Source organism: Rattus norvegicus, chromosome 8, assembly GCF_036323735.1.
Source record: "Rattus norvegicus strain BN/NHsdMcwi chromosome 8, GRCr8, whole genome shotgun sequence".
Lineage (NCBI taxonomy): Eukaryota > Metazoa > Chordata > Mammalia > Rodentia > Muridae > Rattus > Rattus norvegicus.
The window spans coordinates 65,578,681-65,595,661 of record NC_086026.1 but is presented as its reverse complement, the minus strand read 5'-3'; the positions used below and the strand labels follow the sequence as shown (position 1 = coordinate 65,595,661).

Genomic DNA, 16,981 nt, shown 5'->3' with positions numbered 1-16,981 from the left:
TCTTCTTATTCTGAATTCGTTCTTTCCTAATGTATTACCCATTTATGGCATGTAGTTTGCCATTTCAAACTGCTTCATAATATTTACTCTTTCAGTTGCATCTGAAGTTACACCTCTTTTTAGTGAGAACTCTGTACTTTGTTTTAGGGCTTTAGTGGTATGCCCCAAAGGAAAATTAAATCACCCAAACTAGTTGATTAGAGATTTTCCTATTTTATTAGCAAGCACAGGCTACAGAATAAGACCTGGGCTCTGTGAACTTGGGAAAGTAACTTGATTTATTTGACATTTCAATTTTTTTCTTCCGTAAACCCAAAATAAAATGAAAATGTTCTTAGTGTGTAAAATCCAAGATAATTGGAATAAGTAGTGATTGGCAATATGTATTAAATACCTAGTGTCATAAAGACCTACAGAATAATAAATATTTGACAGTTTATAGTTAAACATTGGAATGAAATAGGCATTAGTAATGATTTAATTTTCTTCGTGTCCAACATTTCATTAACACTATTCTAACAAAAAAAGTGTGAGTTGATTTCTTTTTGTTTGGTTTCGTTTTTTTTTTTTTTTTTTTTGATATGGAATCTTTATGTATAGCTCAAGTTGGATTGAAATTCATGATCTTCCTGCCTCAACTTCCACTAGCACTGGAGAATTGCTATCTGTGAAAAAAATTAAAGACTAAATTTATGTTTTCACTTCTGCTTTGCTCCATGTTTACCCACGTAATTCAGTGACTTGGAGGGCTTAGAATCAACCCGCCTTCTGAAAGTCTGTTAGAATCCTTGTATTAGGAAGAGAATGTATTACATGCCTGGCCATATTCTCTTGAAGAACACTGATTTTATTCTACTCTCCTACCTGGATTTGTTAAGCTGGCAACCCAAACAGCGCCACCGTTGCTTTGTCCCAGACTATTCTAGTCAGGGGGCAGTCATCAGGAGCGACACAGATGCACATTGGAGAGTGTGACATAAAGCTGTCATCACTCTGGCAGCTTGGAAGACAATATCTCCTCACCCATGATTTCTTTATAATGATGCTTTGTATAGCCACACACACATATATAAACAATTCTGAAGGCTAGAGAAGTTAACTACAAATTTTGGAGTCTTAGAGATGCTGCATGGGTTCCAACTAGTGATTAAAGTTGAGGTAACAGCATTTAGCTTTGGTCTTAACATTGTACTTTTGGAGGGGAGAGTATTTTGGCCAAGAGTAAAAGCTTCACATTCCATAATTAATAGTGGATAATAAGACACTCCTGGATTAAATTAAATAAAATGAGAGAAGGGCATGATGAGAAAGAAACCTCTAGGATTCTACTATTCCCAGGTTTTTCATACTGGTACAATGGTGGCAATCCCAGGGCCATCTGTTATTGTGTCAGATTTTGATAGAGAAGGATGACCCACAGGAGCAGCCTTGCTGGGCTTGAGGATTATTCAACACTTGGAATGAGCTCCTGATTAGCTCTTAGCTGAAGTCTACCTGGGCCCCTTAACAAAGACCAAGCTATCAGAGTCAACCACGACTCTTGCCCCACCCTGTTCAAACACCCTAGACGCAGCTGTCTGTGAGGCAGATCTGTCCTTCGCCAGCATCTGGAATGGAGGACATTGTTTCCCAGTGGATCAAAAGCCTGGGAAAGACAGCGAGGAGCCTTCCCCAGGCACCTAGGAATGACAGCTCCGAACGCCTAGGCAGATAGGGACAAGGCTCTGGCAGCCTCCGTCTTACCGCAAGCTCCACTCCTCTAACTGATATTTTTAAGCAGCCCCTTTGATTTGGTCCAAACCTACTGAAGGTCATGGTATTTCCTAGTGTGTTCTGAAATATACATGCATAAACTGAAATCAGTTTTATGAAATTTCCTTTTTTCTGTTATATTAGCTAGTTTCTTATAGTGAGCATAAAATGTTTACTCAGTTAGATAGATGCTTCATAGCAGAGATTGTCTTCAGTAGCACATGTATTTTAGAATAACCTATCAGCTATACTTCATCAATATGAATTCTAGTTGATGGAACCCTCATCTGTAAGAATACAGTCTCAGTGCCCCTGGGCCTAGCAGTGCAGATCCTCGATATCATCTGTCTCACTTCAATGCTAATTGAAATCAGTCAGCCTATATTTCAGGATATCTGTGCATATTACCAACCATCTGGCTGTTCACAAATAATGAAGACATTTAATATGAAACCTGGATAATGTACTACCCTCTCACCCCTAGAGAACAAATCCTATATAGGACACACATAGTCTTACTCTAGTATCTGTTTGCAACAGAGTGGTCATTAGAGTCCCCAAACTCATAACAATCTAATGCAATCTATCCCGCATGACTGACGATGTGAGAGACATTCAAAATGATCTTTACTGTATTCATTCAGAATTGGAAAGACAGTGCAAGGTTGATACTTGACCATTTGATCTAGAATATCTAAAGTACATTGCCTGTAGATAAAGGGCATATATAACTGTTTTTAGTAACAGTGTTTTTTATTAATTATTAAATCAAGAAATATTGAATAAAATATTTATGGTGAAAATATGCATTTCTGTTTAACATTTTATTGTTTATTATTTTAATCTTTAAAATTATATTTATTATTTTTAGCAAAGTTGGAATTTCACATATGTATTGTCTTTTTACCCTAAATAATAATTTATGAAGTTTTCAATGAAGTAATCACTTCCACTATATAATACTAATAACTGTATAATATATATATGGTTATAATATATAATAGCTATAATGTTCCAGCATGTTATAATATCCTCTTAAGTTACCAGTTCCCTGTTATGGGACACATTCCTCTCGTTTCCCTGTTATAAGTAGCACTGTAGGAACATCAGTAGACACATTTGTGAGCACAGTTTAATCTTCGAACAGATCTTTGCCTTCTAAGCTAAAGCCTACAAGTTGATTGTGACATCAAAAGGCATGTGAACTTTCAGTGCGCTCTGTTTGCTTTTGTTTTGTTTCAGAGGGGAAGGGTGATATTTGGATACTATTACCATGGCACGCTTGGAGGAAAAAAACAAAAGCTATCCCCTGTAACTGATTTGTTTTGTAGTTTTAGGAGTGTGTGGAAAGCCATGCAGCCTGACCAGCCGTTATGCATGGACTCCTTTGTCACAGTTTTAGTGCACTTTGGCAGCTGACTAACTGGCTCTCACTGTTGCCTTGACCTCTGTGGATTTTCAGTAAGGTTTTTGCTGAGATGCTTCGGTGGATTTCTCCTAATTTTGTCAGCTCCTATCAGACAGAAACAGTGGGCTCTATCCTCTTTTAGTTAGATATTCTAAGTAGTAATCAATAGCATTGGAGTGGTGGCGGTGGTGGCAGTGGTGGTGATGGCGGTGGTGCTAGGTTAGTGGTTGTGGTAACCGTAACAGTGTCTATGAACCCTTTTCCTCCTTTGGAAAAAAATCCAACTATATTTTGCTTTTATCCTATTTAAATTGTTAATCTCTTTGAATGCATCCATTGTTTTTGTGGAGGAGGGTGAAAATGTTGATATCTATATTCACAATATATAAGAAAAAATAGTTAAGTATGATTCAAGAAAAAAGTTGTTTAACTGTTGTAATAATGAAAGAATTCCCTGTTGATAAATTTTCCAAATTCTAAGACAATTAATTTGATGGTTTAAAAATAATAGCTAATGAAGGTAGAGTGTTTTGGAGACAAGAGCACCTTCTCTGTGCTACATACTGGCTCTGACGGACTTTCACTTCGTGTGGTGTTGAGAGCTTGAAAGCCCTTCGCTTCCGTAGGACCACAGTGAGGATGGAGGTCCCTTTCTTGTCTTCGCAGTCCAGACTCTTGAGTACATATGAACGCTGGTGTAACTGCAGCAAGACACTGTAACGAACTTACTTAACTGAACTTTATATTCTACTGGGAAGACAATGTGGGAGAAGGGATCCATTTTAATTTGCTCTATATGCATTTATCGTTTATAGCTCTGTCACCTATTAACGAGCCTTTATCTGATACCAAACCCCTATAACCACAATCCATAATTTTCACTGGCTTACATCTGGCTTACCAAGAAAAATTTCATCCTGACTTGCTCTTAAAATAGCCCTCAGTATTTAAACAGGCAGTGAGTATATTCCCTGTATAGTAATAGCAAAGTTTAATCTTCTGTTGGAAGATTATTGAAAAATTTTAGGACTATCATCCCGTCATTTGTTGAATCATCTCATTTCCATTATTTTCTCCTCTGCCAGTGGCCTAATTAAGATTTTATTACCTTCCACCTGCAATTTTAGAACTTCTTCCCTATTAATCTCCTAAATACAGTCATTTTCCATATTGCAGTTCATTTACATCATATAGATATATTAATCTGATTCTAAAATAATAGATATAATTATATTGCCCTTCTACCTAAAATATATATTTGATTGGCTATGTGCCTAGATCTAGCTGCCATTCAACAATTTAAATGTTTTACTCCTGCTCTTGTGTTATGGCATCATCTGATGCATCATTGTTCATGTGGCTCCTCACCCTTAGGTCTCCCCGTGAGTAACCTGTACATCCTACATTCCTACATCCATGCCACCTCAGATTCTCTCGAAGCCACAGACCCCTGCAAATTGTGCCATACTGAATGGGCAGCAGTGGGCCATGTTAAAACCTGCAGCCTTTCTGGTTTTGTGAACCAAAAGGGGGCAACTAGGAAATTATGAAGTCTGAGAAAAATGTACCCTGAAAGAAAATAAACTAATGTTCATTTTTCTTTTCTTTTTCTGCCTACATTATTGACTGAGTCTTGAACCTTACAAATTTAGAATAGACTCAGATCTGTCTGGCTAAAAGCAAAACATCTGCTCTGTGAAGAAAAAGAACCATTTGCGGTAAAATTTATAGTCATCTGCTGAAACAAAGAAAACTACTCAATAGAGAAAAATGACAGAATCAGGAAGCTCAGGATGAAATTCAGAATTACTTGACGTACAAAGAGCTGGGGAAATGGAGCTGCTAAAAGATGCTCAGTTAGCTCTGACCCCCAAGTGAGCCGCATGCTGGAATCATCCAGGGCTTTAGCGTCGCTATTAGAGTTATTGTCGCAAGGTAAAACAACAGCAAGTGTCTCAGCATGGAAATTTCAACTGAACACAAATTTTCACTGGGTGGGCTTACCAGCTGAATAGGACAATAGAGGACAGAGAAAGGATTTCAAATTATACAAGTAAAACAAGACAAACAAAACTTCAAGGCAAAGGCAAATCTACAAACCCTCAAAGTCTGTCAGATGGCACTCAGTGACCAAATGTCCATGAATTGGGACGTCCATGAAAGGAGGGGGGAATGGAACAAAATAGTTGAATAACTAATTGTTAAAACTCAGATATCTGATGAACGCTGACAACAAAATGTTTATTAAGCCCAGACAAATACACACAAGGGGCCCTATCTGAGCTGTGTCATAGTCACATGCTGACCAAAAAGGCAGCAGATCTAGAATGCAACAAACCAAGACTGGCACTTTCTGTATACAGGGACTGTGTAGTGTGGGTCCTGAATGTCTGACTTCTTTCTAATCAGAGGCTCATTGAGGGTGCAAAAGAGAACAGCATCCTTAAACCACTGAACAAAGCAATCAGCCTAGAACTCCATAGCCAGAGGAATTATTCAAGAATAAAAGCAAAGTAACAATTTTCAGATCAAGGAAAGCCAGGAAAATTTAGTCCCATTAGATTTGCATCAGCCCTTCGCCCTGCCAAAATGTTAAAAGGATTTATCCATGATGAAGACAAATAATTCTAGACAGAAACTTGAATCTTGAATGAAGAACATAAAAAATACTAGATATCTGGGTGAAAGGCATGGACCTCTTTTTAAACCTTTCTTTTAATTTCTTGATGGTCTATATAATTTTAAACCACAAATTTTTATCTTATTGTGAGATTTATGCTGTGGGGGGACTCGTGGCCCTGTTTAATTACATGCCTTTACTTCATGGGAAGTAATCTATTGCTAAGTACAGTGGACTTAGAAAGCTTAAGGATATATTCTGTAATCCCTACGGACAACTTATATAAGGAACGCAAAATATAATAGACATAAAAGGGCTGGAGAGAGTGCTTAGCAGTTAAAGGGGCATGCTTCTTATGAAGAGGATGCTGGTTCAGTCCCCAGCAGCTATATGAGGTGGCTCACAGCCACCTGCATCGCAGCTCCAGCAGGATCTGGTGCCTCTGGCTTCTACCACACCTGCATTTTGTTTCATATATGCACAGACATACATACATAATTTAAAATATTAAAAGAACAGCCAAATAATTTAAGCCAAAAAAACTTAAATTGGCATTCAACTGGAGCCTAAACCAGCATGTATGTGTGTGTTCATTATCATAGTCACTGCTTCAGAAAGCAGGCAGCAAAAGGTGACAAAACCAAAGAACCAAACAGACTCATAGTCATACTTGATTATACATCACCTCACCAACCAAACACATAGGAATTATCAGAATAACATTTCAGCAGCTAGCCTTAGCTGTCGCTCATTTAACATGACATCATGGCACAGTGCACATTCTTTTTATATGCACGTGGTGTGCTTATCAGAATATAATCTACTATTGGCCAAAAAACAAGTCTCAAGTTTTAAAAGAATAGAACCTTAAAGGTTCTTATCTGACCCCAGCGAAGCCAAAGTAGAGGTCAACAGCAAGGAGATACTTGAAGGGTATAAATTGTCAGGTAAGGAGAAATCACAGGCTAATTAAAATATTTAAACTGATAATGAAAGCAGAACATACCAAAATTATACAGTGTACCAAAATTTTAATCTGGAAGAAATTGTGTCTTTAGATTACTGTAATACATAAGAGGAGATTTTCCATATAATGGTTGAATTAATAAGCTGGCTAAAAAGTTTGTAAAGAAATGCACAACTTAGAAAAGCCAGAGCAGCACTACAAACAAAATTGGAGGATATGTGCCATCTTACCGTAACACTGCAAGGCCACTGTAACCCTGGCAGTGTCGTGCAGTGTGACAAGATGACAACAAAGGAAGTAGAGTGTCTAGAACTAAGAGCAGCCCTGTGTGGTCAGTCCCTCACTCATTTCCTAAACAAGCACACCCCTTCAGGTAATGGCGCTGGGACAATTGTCTGTGTGAAAGGGGTAGGGAGACATAATCTTTTACCGCACAGTAAACAAAAACTAGTGCAAAGTAGATCATTAATTCTAAATAGCAGAGCTTAGTCTTTAAAAATAGGGAAGAGTGTGGGTACCCTAAAGGTTGCTGGAATCCATGTGATGTATAAAACCCACCTTTATTCTTTCTGCTGAGAGCAGTTTGATTTCTCTGAACTCTGTTGTAAAAATGCCATCATTTCCTCTGCTTTGTCATGTGTGTACTTCTGCTCCCCTCAAGTCTAATTTCTTTGAGGAGAGAATTCTTATTTTACCCTGGCTCTCCCAAAGCTTGATGTGTACAAGTCTTATTTTTGTTGTGGTTTTCTTGGGAGCAAAGGGGAATGTGCATGTTTATGAAGTTTCTTCTGTATCACTGTCCACCTTATTTTTTGTTTAAAACAGTATCCCTCACAGAACCCAGAACTCACCAGTTGGCTGGCCAGTAGGCTCCTGGGGGTGTTTCTGTCTCTATCCCTGCCATCCCCAGCTGTACTGAGATTATGGGTGTTAGAGATCGGAGCTCAGGCCCTTATGCTTACATAGCTGGGGTTTTAATTACTCTCAGTCATTCCCCCAGCTTTTGTGCCTTTCTTCTCTTGCTCAAATACATAGGATAGAAATCCACTGTACTTGATAAGTTTCTAGTTCATTCAAGTTCTTTAATGAATGAAGATAAACTGCTGGAGAAAGGGGCTCAGCAGTTAAAAACACTGGCTGCTCTTCCATAGGTCACAAGTTCAACTCCCAGCAATGACATTCGTAGTGTGATCCAAGGCCCTCATCTGTCTGGCATGCAGGTGTACATGCAGATAGAGCACTCATTCAAAAAAAATAAATAATTCTTAAAGCATGTACTGCTATCAAAATATATTAAATACAAGAAATTGTGATCTCTTAACACGGTTTCCTTACAGATTTAAACACACGCATTCACGCACGCATGCACACACACACATAAACCTCTACCTCCAAAACTGCCAGATTTTTTTTTCTGCAACTAAACCCTAGAAAATATTATGTGGATGTTTGTGTAAGGATCATTTGGGTAATAACTAAGGCTGGAGTTTTAAAAAGAGTTCAAAATGTTCTCTGATTAACTGTTTCTTACATAAGGAGTCTATAGGAAGCCAGCCTCAGCAGGTAAGTTGCTTGTAGCCAAAACCGGTGACCTAAGTTCTATTTCTAGAACTCACACAGTGGGCAGAGAGAACTGCCTCCCACATTTTGTCCTCTAACCTCCACACAAAAGCTACAGCATTCATAAACACGTGCATATACACACCAAACACACAAATATTAAAATGGTGGGTTTGTGGGAGTAAGTCTGAATTGATGGATTATTTTCACAGGGATTTTTTTCAGCTAACATTGCCCTGGTTTGTTGCTTGCAGTTGGTCTCCTTGCTGGTGTTAAGGGTAGAGAAAGGGTAGAACCATGCTGTGGTTAGAACAGGGCACCCTACTTTTCTTGGCTTCTCTGGATCACATTAGACAAAGAGATTTCTTTGGCTAACATTAAAAACACAAAATAATGAATGTTCGTGAGGAAAACAAAAGGGTCTGTGTACAAGTTTCATGACCTCCTACCACAACAGATAGCAAAAACATCCTCACGTGCTAATTTATTTGTGCTGTGTCCCAATTTGGAGAGTCCTTTTAAAATTTTTGAGCAGATCCTGTTTGTGATCACTGATCAGGAAGATGAGCACGAACCTGTCTAAGTAATAAAACTGACTTTTTTAAAAAGTATTTTTATTATAAAAGTTGAGGAGAGGAGGGCAACATGAAATCTGTCAGATACTTCAGCATCAGGCCAAAATGGCAGGAAGTCATAACTCCCGGTGAGTTCTGAAGAAGCTCATTAGATATTTGGGTTCCCAATTTGCTGTTCATGTGCCTCACTCTGAAAAATCATTGCTCATGCTACATTGTGCCGCTCTGTGTGATGACATGAGTCAGGTGACTGTGAGATGAGGTGACTGTCTCTGGAGGGTAGAACCTATCAGAGTCTAGTAAAGACACTATCAACGTTTTCTTTAAGTTGGACACCAGACCCTAGCTCTCTGCATTTTGCTTGAAGATTGACAGATAACTGAAACTGGAGCCACAAATACACCAAAATACCCATTATTTTCACAGGAATCTTGAAGTCTGTTATCTTAGGTATAAAAAAATCTGAAATTTTTGTATCAAATTATAAAGGAAAGCTGTAAGTTTTTTGCTGTTCACAGGACAGCATTTAGTTTCACATGTCATAACACATAAAATGACTTGCCTTGGTTTGAGCCTGCCATAATTTGTTTAATGCTGCTATGACTTGAAGCATTATATTGATCACTTGGTGTTCACTGTAGAGACTTGTGTGTGTTCATTTAAATGAGTAGTTAAATCCACTAAAAATCCTAAATGTATAAGGTAGTTAATCATCAAGTCATGGGAATGAAAAATATATATGGTAATGTCATAAATCATAAATTCTTATTTGTCCTTGATTCAGCCACTTTTCATAAAGTAAACATAGCCATAGTTGACGTCACTACTTTTAAGGCATTCCTGGCATTAGCAATGATTTAGTCTCTTGGATCTTGTGAAATTCAGTCTCGATGGATGTCATCCATTTTTAATGCTTTTGTGCATAAATTTTCTCAATGCACTATGTAATAATACTTCATTAAGTATGAGGTTTTGGGCAGGAATTTCGTTGTCTTTATTATATTAGTCCCTCTCTGCCTTCTAAAGCACCATTGGTAATGATTCCAATGAACAAAGAAAATCTTTTTTTTTTTTTTAACTGCTTCACACTTGCTAAATTTCTTTGTTTAGTTTTCCAGTTTCTTCAGTTCCTCTTGCCACAGTCTGTGGAAACAAACTGACATTAGAAACATGCCTTTTTTAAAAAAAAACATATAATTAAGCCATGCTCTTTATGTATAATCTTAATAAACTCAGCAGTAAGTGATCTTAGTTATTTTGCTTTAAAGATGCTATCACTTAGCTATAGAGTCTGTTTCTGTGTAAATGTAAAAGGACAGTTTATTGAGAAGACTTTTTTCTGTTTTTCTCCTTTGTACTTATGATGCCATCCTTGATGCACACTAAATCTGACAGCATGTTTTGTATACAGTGCCTTTCAAATTTCAGTCTTTGAAGACCTGAGCAGATTCCTTACAAATGAAGCACAGTGCCTTATTTATTAAGTAGTCTTCTCTCTTCTTTTCTTTGAACTTCTGTTCTTTGTTTGTAATTTTTCTTTTGGGGCTCCTGTTTTATTTGCAGTATTGGAGGAGCCATGCTAGCCATATTATATTAAACAAATATAATAATTTATAAGTGACTATTGTGAAAATTGACCACAAGTAGCACATCTTGGGCCCCTCCACATAGTTGCCAATGCAGCTCAACGTGGAGGACCAACCACTTGTAAAGCCTGGTGGGCAGTGCCTGAGACATAGCCAAGGAGCAGTCAGATAAGAATACTTACTTGTCTTCCAAATAAAATAGCCTATCATTTACTATCATAAATTAAACACTATTAATAATTGTTGACTTGCCAACTCTGCAAAAGCATATGTAATATCCGATGGCTCTTGTTTAACTCTGCTACTGCCAGCAGAAGTCGCATATGCAGGAGCAGGAATAATTTACCTTGTGTGACGCTGCAGCATCACATTGTCATCTACAGACTTTACCCTAGAACTACCCAGTTGAGTTATACACAGAAGAAACATACACAGTGAACAAAACAGCAAAATCTCGTGATGTTTTAAGTAATTTACAGTTGTGTGTCAGGCAGTATCCATGGCTGTTGTGTGTCACACAAGCCACAGGTTGAATACCCTAGCTTAGAGTAAGGGGGATTGGTTGAGTTTTTAAATTAAGTCATCTCAAGAGTCTCTCTGAATACATATCCTGTGTTATTGAATCCAGAAGAGACAAAATTACAAAGAAGCAGAATTGACCTTACTTTAAAACTTAGGACCCTGATTTATCTTTTGTTCCACTTTGACCCCTGCAGTGTCCCCAGAAGGTATCTGTAATTAAGATCAATTTTCATGTTTTTCCAAAATAAGCTTTGAATCCTGAGGATTTGGGTATTAGTTAACCTAGACCTTAAAATTCTATACCAAAGAAATTTGAAGAAATTATTAAGTGGAAAGAATAGTACAAAGAGAACTTTGGGGACTGAGAATTTGGGGCTAGAGTACTAGAGCAGTCACCTAACAGCTGTAAAAACACAGCCATAGGAGCGTCCACCTGCCTAATCCGTTGATCTGTAACATGAAAAATAAGAAATCTCTTTTCATACATTTCTTTTTTAAATCATATATTTTAGTTCATATGCTATTTTCATACCTCATAATTCTTAGTTCTTCATCCTTGATTATAAGAAAATACACATCTTAAAGAAAATATCTTAACCCTGCCTGAGGTGATGATACATTCCTGCAATCTTAGCACTCAGTAGGTTGAGGTCAGCCTGAACTACACAAGTGTCAGCACTACCTGGGCTACAGTGAGACCCTGGCTCAACCGCTGCTCCGCCCCCAAATGCTATATAATCCTGTAAGAATGAGGGATTGGGTAAATATTAATAAAAGTTTTATGAATACGACTAGATAAATTCTGTTTTATATTATTTTAGTAAGTTTTAATATGGATTAAATATATCTGCCTTGAAAGGCATGCTATTGTACTAGGGTCACTGAACTTACAGATTTAAAACATGTTAGAGCTTTCGTACCATGCATGATCTGTTCAGCTATTGCTCTCCCTTTGTTCCATGTAAACATCTCTAGATGATATGTAAATGGAAGCAAGTGACAAGCCAGCTGTGACTCACCAGCTTGATCTTTTACAGTATTTACTGGAGGTAGAAAGCACGAAAGCCCCCCCCCCCCCGTCTCTGACATAAACTATGTTAAATGTTCATTTGGATTTTTCTTATTACTAAGATAAAGAAGTCAGGCTATAATGATTTGCCTTCTTATTTTAAGCTTTTGGTCACTAAAGTGTTTTGGTTTTATCACAGGCAGGGGAAGGCACAGCAACACTGTTGCCTCTAGACTTAGTTATGGCTACTTACTACCTTGACAGAAGAGTCAGCAGTTGTGAAGCAAAGTTGGAATTTGTTGAGTAAAAGCAACTTAGTTTGTTCCCAAGTGGGTTTCTCAGAAGTCATGCATGTGTATGTGATTTTGTGGTTTTGAAATTACATTGCTCAAAGGATGTAATTTATAACTTGGTTGAAAGAGTAAAGCCAAGTGTTGAATTATGGAGAAAAGTATAAGCTGGTATACTTACTTCTCTTGTCTTGAAGGATTTCCTTTTGTGGAAGAAACTGTAATGTGATTTATGAGGTGTATCATTTCAGGTGCAGCAGGGGTGGGGGATGGGTGCTGGTAAGGTTACCCTCAGGTCACATGCTATATATCTTTAAGCCTAGGTCATTAACTGTTTTAACAGTCTTTCAGATAGCTCTCAGGAAAAGAAGTATTGTCTTGAGGCGGACAATTGTTACAGAAGTTCTGACTTTGTCCATTTGTGTTAAAACAGTTGACCTTTTGGCTAGTGGGAAATACAAGGAAGATCGTAGGACCTCAGGTACTCTTTTCCCTTCCCCTCCCCTGCCCCTAATTGCCTGTGTGTCTCCATCTTACCAAAGTTTAAAGGCACCTTCTCCTGGAAGATAAAGCCATAATCTAAGGATAGAATCAGCATGAAATCACAACATGGTAGAGTGGCATGAGTGTAAAAATCACAGAACTTCTTTGGAACATTAAGATCCAAAACAACTTTAATCTTACAGTCTATGAGACCAACCCCTGCCTTCTACGTCAGTCTTATACCCTTAACTTTAATGATAGATGTATTAATGAGTATTCCTCCAGTGTGTGAAAACTACGTTGAATGTAGGCTTTGAAAAATAATCACATTATGCTGCTGCAGTATATTGTAAGACATTTGTAGAAGGATAACTAACTGTACGTATACTGTGACTGACTCAATGCCACGTAGATTACCATTGGTAAACCTTATTGCTCTGTGAGAAACAGTAGAGATACAAACATCAGACTAAGGAACCAGTTGGCAGAGTGAGTATCCAAGTGGAGATTGAGCCTTGTGTATAATTAATTTCTTATTGCTTCCCCAACAAACTGCCATAGACGAGTATATTATCTTATAGTCATAGACATAGAAACTGAATCAAATCCCAGTGGGCTAGAGTAAAGGTTAGGAGGGTTGCACACTTCTGAAGGCTCCAAAGGAGAAGACTCTGTAGACAGTGATGACTTCATATGTCCTAGCTTTAAGGTATAGGCCTCTCGGAGGGGGCTGCTAATCTACCTATCATGCTGAGTGGAAGGAAAAATTAAGCAATATTGTGCTTTTATCCTTTAAAAGGACTGGTTATTATCAGAGAGTAAGGACTTCAGCACAGTTTGAAACTAGTAGATCCTACTTCTGTAACATTTTTATCAGTGTTAGGCATTTGATACTAGTATAGGTATATTGCCTCTGTGTCTCCAGATAATCAAACTTTGAATTCAACTCAAATTAGACTTGGTTCGGTGCCCTCACCATCTGTTAGCTTGTTTCATAGTTTCTGTTAGAAAAGATGTCTTTTCCTGAAGGGTAAAAAAATAAAAAATATGTTCAGAACAAAATGCATATAGTGTCCTGCGCTCAGGAGACTAAGGTATAAGGAAATTTTGGGATCTTTTTATCTCTTCTGTCATAAACAGTTTAATGTCACATTTAAAGACACATTAAAGTGTGATCCTAGCCTCTGTCTTCTTTTTTTAGAACTGGTTTCAATTTGTTACCCCCCCACCCCTTTTTATCTTTTTCAATACTTATTTCTTGCCTTTCTATTAAGCGAATAAGTAATTGAATTTGGAATATAAATGTCCTTGCTACCCTGTAGACAATTAGCTCTAATTTTCAAAAATAGTGGGAGGCACACATACAGAGAAATTAATTAATAATTAAATTGTTTTTAAATTGGTAACAATAGATACTGTCCTTCAGGAGGAATAATAGAAATTTTAGATAGGCTACATTTCTTTGTTTGGTTGGTTTTTTGAGACAAAGTCTCACTACAGTCTGGACAGACCTAGAATTCATCACCTGGCACATGCGCTGGGATTAGGGGTGGGAGCTGCCAAACTCAGGTGGTGATTTGTGTGCTTTGTGTCTCTGTACAAACTTGTAATGCTTCAGGCCAAAGGCATGTATAATTGAATAACTTTTGTGCCTTTTTAAAGGCCATTTCTTCTGTTTTGACCAATGAATTTTCACAATCAAATTCTTCATCTTACCAAAACGAGTTATTTAGTATACCAGGTTTTAACTGTTCCAGAGCCCACCGCTTGTCTTGTTTTAAATAGGTGCTTGTATTTTTTTCTTTTCTATTGATTGAGACTTTCATATAGGTTTCTAATGTGTGTCCATTGGAACATCAGTAGCCTCTGAGTCTGTATGCCTGAAAGAACAATTTCTGTCTCCCAGCAGTCTTCGGTCACCTCTGAAGCTCCTCTGCTAAGGGTGGGAATTCCTCCCTGCTTCATGTGGGATTTTGTATGACTGGAATCTCTCTCAATCAGGTCTTGTACACACAGTCATGGCTTCTCTGTTTCCTTGTTCCTCTGTTGTATGGAGAAAGCACTCTTACTGTAGTCACCCATTACCTCTTTTGGATACAGTCTTTCCATGTCTTCTTTCTTGATGATCCCTGAACCTTGGGAGAAAGGAGTGTGATACAGACACATAGAGTCTATTTCTTTAAGCAGTTTCAGTTATTGAAAAGTTGAAGATACAGAGATTTTTCTGTGTGCCACCAAACCTCATTGATACACACATACTGTCGCCTGTACAGTCAACATTCTGCACACTAGCGTAGTACAAGTGAACTGGCATCAACATATCATCACCCTACTCATAATTTGTTCTGTGTTATATATTCTAAGGGTTTTGATAGCGTGCAATGACATGTACTCAGCATTACAGTACTAGATAGAATAGTGTCACTGCACTAAAGCTGACTTGCACTTTATCCATTCCTCTTTCACTGATCCTTTTATCTTCTTCATAATCATGCATATCCTATAATGTCATAGAGATGTAATCATAGTATATGGTCCTGTGACCATATGCTTCTCTTGCTTCACAGTATACATCTGAAACTCTTCTATGTCTTTTTATTTTATTTTTTTGGCTTGGTATTATTTTAAGTATATTTGCCACTTATATTACATGGATACTGTCATTTCAATGTGTTTTTGCTTCTGCCAGAACCCATGTAGAAAGTTGGTTGCCAGTATTGATGTCCAGAAGTGGTATCGTTAAGAGGGATTAATGTTATTCTTCTGAGAGTGGATTAATTCTCAAGTATGTTGTGAGGTGTGAGTCAGCTCCTTTGTTCCCTCCCTGTCTTCTAAATACATCTGCTTGGAGTCTTTCATACATTCCTCCTGCCATGTGCTGGGTCTGCTGTGTTATGAAGCTCTCACCACATGTAGCCATGGATGCTTTGAACTGGTACAGACAGCTTTGAACTGCCTTGGAGGTGCTGGAACCATACCTGGGTCCTCTACAGGAATAAGAATTGTTCTTAACTTCTAGGCCATCTCTCTGGCCCAAATAGCACCTTCTGATGTGTGACAATGTCAGCCTTGTGGCTTTGTTCTTCAGAATTGTGTTCATTCTTGGTTAAGGTCCAGAGAATATGCTATGCAGTGTAATGAAACGCCCTTGAGCTGTGCTTTTAGCACATAGCTAGGGATTGGTAGAATCTTTTTCTCAATGCTATTAATACGACCCAGGGTGAAGCTCAGCCCTGGCAGTCATTCTACCACTGAACTAGATATGCTTGGCCCCAAAAAAGGTGATTTTAAAAATTCGTACAACTACCGTTTCCCACATTTCTATAAACTCCATATGTTGTATATTCTAAAAACTGCTACTCCCAAGTGTCTGTTACCCCAGACCTACTGAATCAGAAACTGCATTTTACAAGATACTCGGGTATTTAGATATACCAAAGTTTAAAAGATCCTTCACTAAAAGAGCACCAAGAGCACCTGTGATGTGGTGTGGTACTTTACTTTGTACAACTTGAAAATCATATCACAATCCATATCCATATGTAAAACCATACCAACAGTAAAAAGATTACTCTTCATTTGTTTTGAGAAACTTCTCATGTTAGAACTACTGTTCAGACTGTTGGATGGTCGCTGATAAGAAGAACAGGCATGCTCAGTATAGCAGCTCGGATTACCAGGCCATCGGTTCATGCCCTAAAGGCTTTCTGGTAGGTTCAGTGTAGTTCATGTTATTCTGCTTGGTATTAAAATGGTTCTGTTCCTTGTTTCTTTTTACTTTTTCCTTTCTATCAATGTTAGGGGGGTTATTATAAGAACCATACAACTTATGTCTAATGTGACATATTTTATAAATGCCATTATTGTATAAAGCAGGGGTTTAGAGTCACCCAGGCCTGGGTTCTCATATTAGCTCCTGTTTCCTGGTATTATGCCATTGAATCTCTTTTCTCATCAATACATTAGAAAAATGATACAGGGTTGTTAAAAGGATAGATGGGTTAGCATAGTTTTCAGCATAGTATCTGTGTATTGTCTCAGTGTTAGCTTCTTTCCTCCATTCCTAAAACTCCAATTAAAATTCCCCTATAGAACTACTGAGATACTGATGCTCCATTGTTAGCAACTATGCACTTAGCAACTATGTAGTTGCTGACAAATGTATCAAATCCAAGCAACTCAAATTTATTGTTAGAAGTATCTGGGAAC

At 37.9% G+C, this 16,981-nt stretch overlaps 1 protein-coding gene and 1 pseudogene across 11 annotated transcripts in view; one reads left to right on the top strand and one right to left on the bottom strand.

The window, feature by feature from the left end:
* The window catches only part of Peak1 (pseudopodium-enriched atypical kinase 1), a 214,701-nt gene that overhangs the window by 120,107 nt on the left and 77,613 nt on the right, over positions 1-16,981 (top strand). The gene's annotated exons all lie outside the window — the stretch shown is intronic.
* On the bottom strand, positions 1,221-15,092 carry Isca2-ps2 (iron-sulfur cluster assembly 2, pseudogene 2; annotated as a pseudogene).